General features: G+C 39.6%; 1 long non-coding RNA gene across 1 annotated transcript in view; it reads left to right on the top strand.

The window, feature by feature from the left end:
* The first annotated feature begins 1,153 nt into the window (after positions 1-1,153).
* LOC144288251 (uncharacterized) overlaps positions 1,154-8,960 on the top strand; it is a 34,782-nt gene continuing 26,975 nt past the window's right edge. The window contains exons 1-2 of the long non-coding RNA XR_013356225.1: positions 1,154-3,954; positions 6,334-6,529. This is a non-coding gene — a long non-coding RNA (uncharacterized LOC144288251). The remainder of the gene's footprint in view (positions 3,955-6,333; positions 6,530-8,960) is intronic.

Raw genomic sequence — 8,960 nt, 5'->3', positions numbered from 1 at the left:
GTATGATACCTCTTTTTCAGACTTTGGATTTCAGGATCATGGGGATGCTCTTTTGTAGTCTGAGTCTCAGCTCTGTGGAACCCTTCTTCTAAATTTTAACGATTGAAACCACTTCCCTTCTTCTCCTTTAGCAACTCATCCTGCAGTTGCTAACTCAATGACCCCCTAGAGTTCTCTATTAGCTTATAGATTATCTAGTTAATGAGTTTCTACTGAGTTAGCAATTCTTTATATTAAATTTCTCTGTTCAGATAACTGGTAGAGTTTCTGTTGCCTGACTGGAGTCTGACTGGTATACCATAATTACTCTATGAGTCAGATTATCCTTTTTGCCTCCTCCCAATTTCTCCAGAAAATGTAGAGGTGAGTATATTTAAGGTAGAAGCAGAAATGGCCAGGGGCATAGCATATTCAGGAGTGCCTCAACTATACACCCACCCAAGGACAACTTTTTGTTAGGTGGCAGTGAGACTTAGGGAGACTACATGTATTTATTATTGTCCCTCTGCCTATAAATTTCACCAGTGAACCTGCTTTACACCTATACCATGTTTCATTTGTGGAGTCCGTTCCATCTCTGGCCTAACAGAAGTAGGTACGGTATAGGAATCATAGAAGATATCCAGAAAATGTTTAAAGAATGAGTAAATTAAAATCCATTCGTTGTTTTAAGGAGAAAAAATTAAGATGTTAAATTGCTCAGAAGTGTTTCAGACAAACAATGCAAGTTTCTGTTGCTATACCAGCTCCTTCTGAGAATCTTGATAAGATCAGCCCCAAACGAAGGGACACCTTCCAATAGGCTCTGCACATGTAAGTCAAAGTGTTATCAAACTGTTTTTTCCTCAGCCTCAAATACACCCTTTGACACTCAAGAACACTCTGCTTTTCCGCCTTTCTCTGCTCTTTTCCTCTTCTTTTTTTCTGCATCAGGGTTGGTATCAGCACCAGGAGTCCTGCTCCTGTCTCTGCAGGGTACTTCCTCCAAGCTCCTGAGCTACCAATCCAGCCAGGCAATATCTCCTCAGCACTAGTATTTTGGCTCCCTGCTCTGCAAGTCCCTTCCTCCAAGTTTTTAGATCAGTAAACCTAGTCTCATTTCATTTTGTTTGAAAAACCACATTTCTTCTTTGCCAGCTGGTTCCCTGTTAGGTTCTTTCAGCAGAGGCTACTTCAGAGAAACTAGAAACCAGAATGACAAGAGAAGACATTTCCTTATTCCTGTTTGCTTATTCCTAGGAGTCCACATCTCCACAACAAGAGTTCTTCACCCTGCTAGTGGCTGCTGGTTCTCATCTCTCTCACATTCCCTGAAATAGACTCATGTAATCCCGCTGAAATACTAGCATCAGTTGGCAGGCACCCTTCCTTAGAAGTCTGAATTCCAATTCCTTGGGCAACCTCTTTTACGATCTTAAGATACCAGCACCAGCTAGATGACCCTCCCTCTTTAGAGGTCTGAGTTTTAGCTCTGTAGGATCTTTCTTCCATGTTGCTGAGGAACCATCACCAGTTAAGTAACCCACCCTGCTCAAAAGTCCTGCTTCTACCTCTGCAGGGTACTTCCTCCAAGCTCCTGAGCTACCAATCCAGCCAGGCAATATCTCCTCAGCATTTTGAGTCCTAGCTCTTTGGGGTCCCTTCCCTGAGTTTTATGATTCTAATAACTCAACCTCTGTATGTCTGATAACTCAACCATATCTCCCTTCTGTATTTTCCATCCTCCAATCCTGATTAGCCAACATTCTACATTAATATTTCTTTGTTAAATGAACTATGCTAAATAATTTGTTTTTCCACATGGATACTGACTGATATAGTCACAAATAATGCCACCATTATTGTGACAGCTAACTGGCCAGAGGACGAATAGTGGTCCCAAGAACTCAGGCTACAAAGCCAGATTGCCTGTCTCCATATCCGAAGTATAACCCTTGCTAGCTGTGTCAGATTGAGCACGTTACTTAAGCTCTCTGTCCTTTTCTTAATTTATTTTAATAGGATAATAATAGCACCTTCATGAAGTTGTGAGAATTAAATGAACTGATACATGTAAAATACTTAGAATAATGATTATCAATAAGTATTAGATATTATGTTACAAAGAAGGAAAAACAATTTTCCTTCTATCCTAGGTTCTTGGCTGAGATGCCCCTGTAATAAAGGATGGAATAACAGGAAAAAAAAAAAAAAAAGAAGTTTAATAACCTTATACCTCCTGTGTACGTGGAAGATACCAAGAGAATAGGTATCTCCCAAATGGTCCGACCTACCACCTTAAGCTAAAGACAAAAGATCCTGGGGATGAGAGAGGAAGGCCAGTTATGGGAAATTACCAGAATAGGCACAGTAAACAAGGGTAAAGTTATGTAGATTTAAATTCTTGCCTTCCCACTGAGAAGAATTTCTAGAGATTTGGTCATGCTTCTCTTCTTAATCCAGAGAGAGAGACATCTTTACAGATGGATATTTCCCTTATCAATGTAAATGTCTTACAAAAGAGTAGCTTCTGATGGTTTTCTAAGATTCTCTAGGGACTGCTGTTTTTAAAAAATAACCAGCTCAAAATAATCCTTATGCCAAAGAGACATATTTTGGGGTGGTATATTCTGCTCCTCTTTCATATATTATTCAAATATTTCTTTGTAAAAAAAAATGAGTTTTAATAAAGATCACTTAATGAGTACCAGTGTATATGAAAGAAGGAGAATGAGCGAACAGGAGAAACAAAGTTGGTAAATACTGTAGTGAGTGCTGGGTGTACAGATTGCTCTCAGACCACTAGACCCATAGCATCCTGAATGAAAAGGAAATCTGCTACCCACCCTCATGTCTCTGCGTTTTCCCGTCATATCTGCAAAGGACTTATAACCAATTATACTGCACATGCTAACTGCTAGAATAGAAAAATGCAGAGACTTATAGCGTCACAGAAGAAAGGCTGGAGAATATTCCCTGGAGTGATGGTGTAGACAGGGAAACTCAATAAAGAAAGGGGGAAGAGCAAAAATGCAAAGTGAGAGCTCAAGAGAGCACAGTATTTTAGATAAGTGAAAACAGTTATCCTGCACCACAGGATATGTGTGGGATGTGAGAGAAAATAAAGCTGGAGATGTAGACAGATGCCAGACTACCCAGAGTCATGGTTACAAAGCTAAGGAGATTGAAAACTGTGGGGAGTCCTCAATTTAGTCCCTTTCCCATTATCATGGTAAGACTGAGACAGTGTTTACATGGTTACTACACCATTTCCTTTTCCTCTTGTACACACAGGAAACTACATTTCCCAGCTTTCCCCTTTCCAAGTAGATGTGACTGGTGGGGTTCAGGCCAGTGGAATATAGGCAGAAGTAGTAAACACTACAGGTGACCCTTGAACAGCTATGGGTTTGAAATCTGAGGTTCTACTTACACATGGATTTTTTTCAATAACGATATGTACAGTACTGTAATCTATTTTCCTTATGATTTATTAAATAGCCTTTTCTTTAGCTTTCTTTATTATAAGGATATAGTATATGATATATATAATGTACAAAATGCATGTTAGTCAAGGATTTATTATTATTTACAAGGATTCTGGTCAATTAGTAGTTAAGTTTTGGGGGAGTCAAAAGTTCTATGTGGATTTTTGGCTGCATGGGGATCAGTGCCCCTGACCCCTCCATTGCTCAAAAGTCAATTATAGATAAAAACGCAGTGGTTACTGCTGGGCGGGGGCAGGAAAATCTCTTCACTCCCTGTTCCAGGAAAAATTCAACCGCAGCTGAGTGTGAAGAAGGTAGAAAATCTGAATCCTCTCCAGCCACCCTCCACTGATCCTAGGAAAAACCACCTTTTGCTGGTCGGGAAGCAGGAAATAAATTTATGACCGTGATCCTACACCAATACAAAGAAGAAATCTAAGGCTGCTGGGAAATTTATGCTGTTCAATGCCCTCCTGATGGAATACAGGTAGGCTGTCACAGGTAAGAAGGAAATCTGCCTGGTATCTAGAACCTATGCCATGTGGAGGATGCTATCGCCTGAATGTTTGTGTCTCCTCAAAATTCCTATGCTGAAATCCTCATCCCCAGGGTGAGAGAATTTGGAGGTGGGGCCTATGGGAAATGGTTAGATCATGACAGTAGCACCGTCATGAATGGAACTAGCACCCACATAGATGAGACCCCAGAGGGCTCCCTCGCCTACACCCCTGGATGAGGACACAGTGGAAAGACAGCCATCTGCGAATCAGGAAGCAATTCCTGACCAGACACTGAATCTGCCAGCACCTTGGTCTTGGGCTTCCTAGCCCCTGAACTGTGAGAGAGAAACATTTGTTTTTTTGTAAGTCACCTACCCTATAGCATTCTGTTATAGCTGACTAAGAAGAGTGGAGTTGCCTGACACGGGATGAGGAACTAGAACACTAAAGTAGCTCCACCCTTGAGGCTCCTCGGGACAGTCCTGTGTAACACTGACAGTGGAGGACAAGTCGAAACCACCCCTTCCTCCCTGGAGCCATACACGAGTGCTTGAGTAGCAAACAACAACAGTCTCTATCTTTGGAGGGCAAGAGCACGGAGACACACAGGTGGCACAGGTGTGCAGGAAAATCCGACTATAGAGCAGGAACACAGCTAAACTTTTGGGCAGCCACAGCCCCTACACTAAACACAGGACATAGATGTCTACCATTGGAATAATCTGAAGCCTGTGCAACAAAACCCACATTGAATCAAGCCCACGTTAACCGCCTGATGAAAGGACAGAATGAACGGTTTCTGAACATAAAGGTTCTTTACCTTGGTTTCTACTATGTTCTTTTATACATAACTAGTCTGGGATTCAATTTTAAGAAGTGATACCCTCCAAAGCAGGAAAATATGAAACATTTCCAAGACATTAAGAAGTCAATAGACTCAGATGTGAGAACTCGCAGGGAAAAACTTTGAAGTGACTAAATTGTGATTACAGTGGGGCTGCCCTGCTAATCCAAGACAATCTCCCCATTTGAAAATCCTTGATTTAATCAAAGTCCCTTTTGCCAAATAAAGTAACGTATTTACGGGTTCCAGCGATTAGGATGGAACCTCTTGGGGCAGGGGAGGGAGGCATTATTCTGACTAATACACCTAGGTTTCAAAATGTCAAGCAAATTATTTCTTTAATAATTTCGAATTACGATTTCCCATCTTTCTTCTTGTTTGCAGCTCACTCTCTCCTTTATTCTCTCTTTCCTTCCCTCCCTCTCTTCCTCTAAAATCGCTCTCTTTTTCTTCCTCTCCTCTAGTTCCTCTGCCCCTAGGCATCTGGTTTCTTTTTATGTGTAAGCTTCCCTACCCTCTCCTTCATGTCTTATTTTTAACTACATGAATTCTTTTAAATCACTGATCTCCTCACCTCTCTCTCACTCACATAAAATCCTTGACTGACTTCCTATTGCCTTCAAGATGAAGTTCCTTAGCAAAGTTCTTTTATCACCGACCCTTTCCCACCACGTTAGCCTCCTTTACTGGCCCTAATCACTCCTGTCCACGTGCACTTCATGTTGCAGCTAGTGGGATTCCTGAACGCACCACACTGCTTTGCATGTGGGTGTCTGCAATTTCTGTTTTTCTATGAGATTCACATCTCCTGGGCTATTCTTCAAAAGCCAGGGCTGACTTGACCTTTGACCAGGAGGCCCCTGGACTTCCTTACAGAGATAACCCTCTTTCCTGTGGTCATACCTCGTTTTATCATTTATGTGATATGTATAATCCTAAGTATTAATTTATGTATATTCTTATCATATGTATAATCCTAAGTATTAGTTTACTTATGTACATTTTCTTTTTTACCCTTTGAGCAACTAGAGATCAGGAACCATATTTGTTACCAGTGTGTGGCCAGAACCCAGCACAGGGCCTAACACTTCACAGCTGCTCAACAAATATCTGCATCTATCATTAACATTTTCTCAAGATCCATTTTTTTCACCATCTCTCAGTATTTGAAATTTAGCCCTTAGCAAGTATCTCAGTGTGATTCTCTGTCTCTAGTTTTAGAGAGTAAGATAATTCTCATATAATTAAGACTTCCTTAGAAAAAATATTTCCCTTGATGGTAAAATGAATTATCTTTACTCAGGAAAAATGTCCTATGATCTGGAAGCTGGAATTCTTGTAATAAGGGGACTGGATTGATTTATATATCCTGGATTCCAGTCTACTTCTCTTGGTTAGGTAAACTGGCAAACAGATCAGAAGTTTGTAGACCAAATGATACACACTTTTTGAGGGAAGTTATAACCAGTATTTATTTGTCTGTTCTTTACAATGTAATTTTCTCTGCTGTTTCCTGCTTAAGGTATTTCTGGAAATTGGGAGACACTTCTCATGAAATCAGAAAGCCATCCCAGTATCATCAAATGGGAAAATATAGATGGAGCCTATGAAAGATGATACACAATATCATTCCAATATTTTATGGCAAGTGAAATGTGGATAAAATGAACACCAAGAACAGCATTGAATGGAGAATGAGTTCAGGACATGTAACAGAGGTAAGCAGAGAATGTGTTGTAAAGTGGAAAGGAAAGGTCCTATTCTGGTAAAAGATAAAGGTTTATAAAGCAAGCATTATAGCCCCTTAAAGCACACAAACAAAAAAGAAAAGAATCGATAGAACTTTCTCAATATTTTCTTATACTGCTTCTTTCTTCCTGATTCATGTCCCAGTCACAGGTATATAGTAAAAAGAAAAAAAAAAAAAAAAAAAAAAAACAAACCTTTATTTTCCTTCCACTGCCCATTCAGACCCACTCTGTATGGTTATTTGCTCTGCTACTCAGACGAAATTGAGAGGAAATCCTGTGACTTTTTGGTCACTCTTAGGTAATAAAAAGTCCTCTGATCACCTCTTGTCACAAAAGGAAAGTCTCGTTTCAGCAATTAAAATGTCCAGTCTGTGTAAGATCAGACTTCATCTAAGTTAGAGCTTCTCCTCAGCCCCAGCTGGCCTGCTTTGGGTTGTTACCTGAAGGGAGGAAAGGGCCTTGTGGGTTCCTTGTCTATTTCCTGTGTTTCTTTGCAAGTCCTACATAGGTGGTCTAACTTTAGAATGTGGAATAGTTGGCAAATATTGTCTTGGGGCTTTAGCCAAAACAGAGTCAGAAATAGTTCAATTTTAACATCCTGTTGCATATCCTTGGTAGCACAACTAAAACACATGATTTTCATACAGCTTTCAACTCCATATACTGCAAGCTGAGATGGAGAATCCAGGGGCAGGCACTAGAATAATACAGTAGGCACGTTTATGTGCTTTCCAGGAAATACCTGACCACACATGTCACAATCAACTGTACTGTTTTCTAAACTTGACTGCCAGCTTACCCTGAATCACTGAAAGAAGACAGACCTCCGTAGGTTATGAGGTCTTAGTCTAGAGAGGCATTTTTATTTATGGTGTTTCTTAATATGTGTGTGTTTTACTAATTAAAGTGCACAAACTTTGTATTCTAGACCATAATGACTCTGCTTATTTTAGCATAAAAACTATTAGTTTCTTCTAACATTTTCTTAAAATTGTTTCACTAGGGATATACACCACATTTAACCCCTAATTCCAGTTAAATTCTAGCACAACGTCATATTCCCTAGTTTGATAATCATGAAATCTGTAGAAATTAATGGTACTCGGGACGTCTGGGTGGCTCAGTAGTTGAGTGTCTGCCTTCGGCTCAGGTCGTGATCCAGGGGTCCTGGGATTGAGTCCTGCATCAGGCTCCCCCGCAGGGAGCCTCCTTCTCCCTCTGCCTATGTCTCTGCTTCCCTCTCTGTGTCTCTCATGAATAAATAAATAAAATCTTTAAAAAAAATTAATGGTACTCATGTAATGCTAAACGATGCTTTCAGCCTTAGGGTATCTTGTGCTTCCCCTTATTAATATTATTATTAATGACCATTCAAGCCTTCTTCAGCAGAAGACTGTAAATTTCAAATCAGAGATGAGCAAATATTTGTTGATAGTAAACATATTACCCAAATAAATACCTGGACCCTTTTACAGACATTGTTTTTTTTCCTTAACTTCTCCTCTTAACATATCGCATTACAGTCTTTCATTAGCGTCCAGTTTCCAGAAGCACTCAACTTAAAATAGAAATAAGAATATCTTTGGAAAGGGAAAGGAACCTTAGAAATATAACTTTTTTATTGGTTCAAAAGAAAATTGGTCCCACAAGAGAACCAAGCTAAAAGTAGTACTGAGTTGAGAGACAAATACATTTCATCCCAGTTGCCCTGCTACTCCTATTGTGGATTTATTTACCTGTCAGAGTTATCTACAGTTTTTCTACCTATAACTCCAACTATCATGGGAATGGGGGATTCCCTGCACAACTCTATAAGCTCAAAGCTGATACTCTGGTGAGACAGATATTCAAAGATAAGTAGAAATTATTCAGCTCTATTTCAGTTCAAAAAAAGCTAATTCCTATCATAGAAAGATAAACATCCCTGAAGAATTATTGGTGGCTAACACACTAGGAAGTGAATGGCTAGATGACCTGGCTGCAAAAGCAGAGCTAGAGTCTAGCTGGTTCTATGTTTAAAAAACAATAAGCCTCAAAATCCATGAGATAAAGCCAGGGACTAGTGATATTAGTAGTTTACCATAGTGAAAAGTGAATTCAAAGTCTATAACAATATTTTCAGTTTGAATCTCAAAACTTTCTGTACCAGGATCACAGGTGAGGATGGGGTTGACCAGCTTGTTAAAATGCAGATTTCTAGGCCTTACACTAGACCTACAGAATAAAAATTTGAGAGCTGAAATCTACCCCCAGGAAATCCTTATTGATGTTGAAGCTTGAGAACCATTAGATTAGGATCTAATAGATGAATAACATAAAGAAGGGGAAATTATGAATCTGATAGTAAAGGAAACCATTAGTAAGAGTATGAAAGATAAATAAATAGTTCACAATTCTG

This window comes from Canis aureus, chromosome 18 (genome assembly GCF_053574225.1).
Source record: "Canis aureus isolate CA01 chromosome 18, VMU_Caureus_v.1.0, whole genome shotgun sequence".
NCBI lineage: Eukaryota > Metazoa > Chordata > Mammalia > Carnivora > Canidae > Canis > Canis aureus.
Note: the sequence above shows the minus strand (reverse complement) of the source record. Positions and strands in the feature narration are given on the sequence as shown.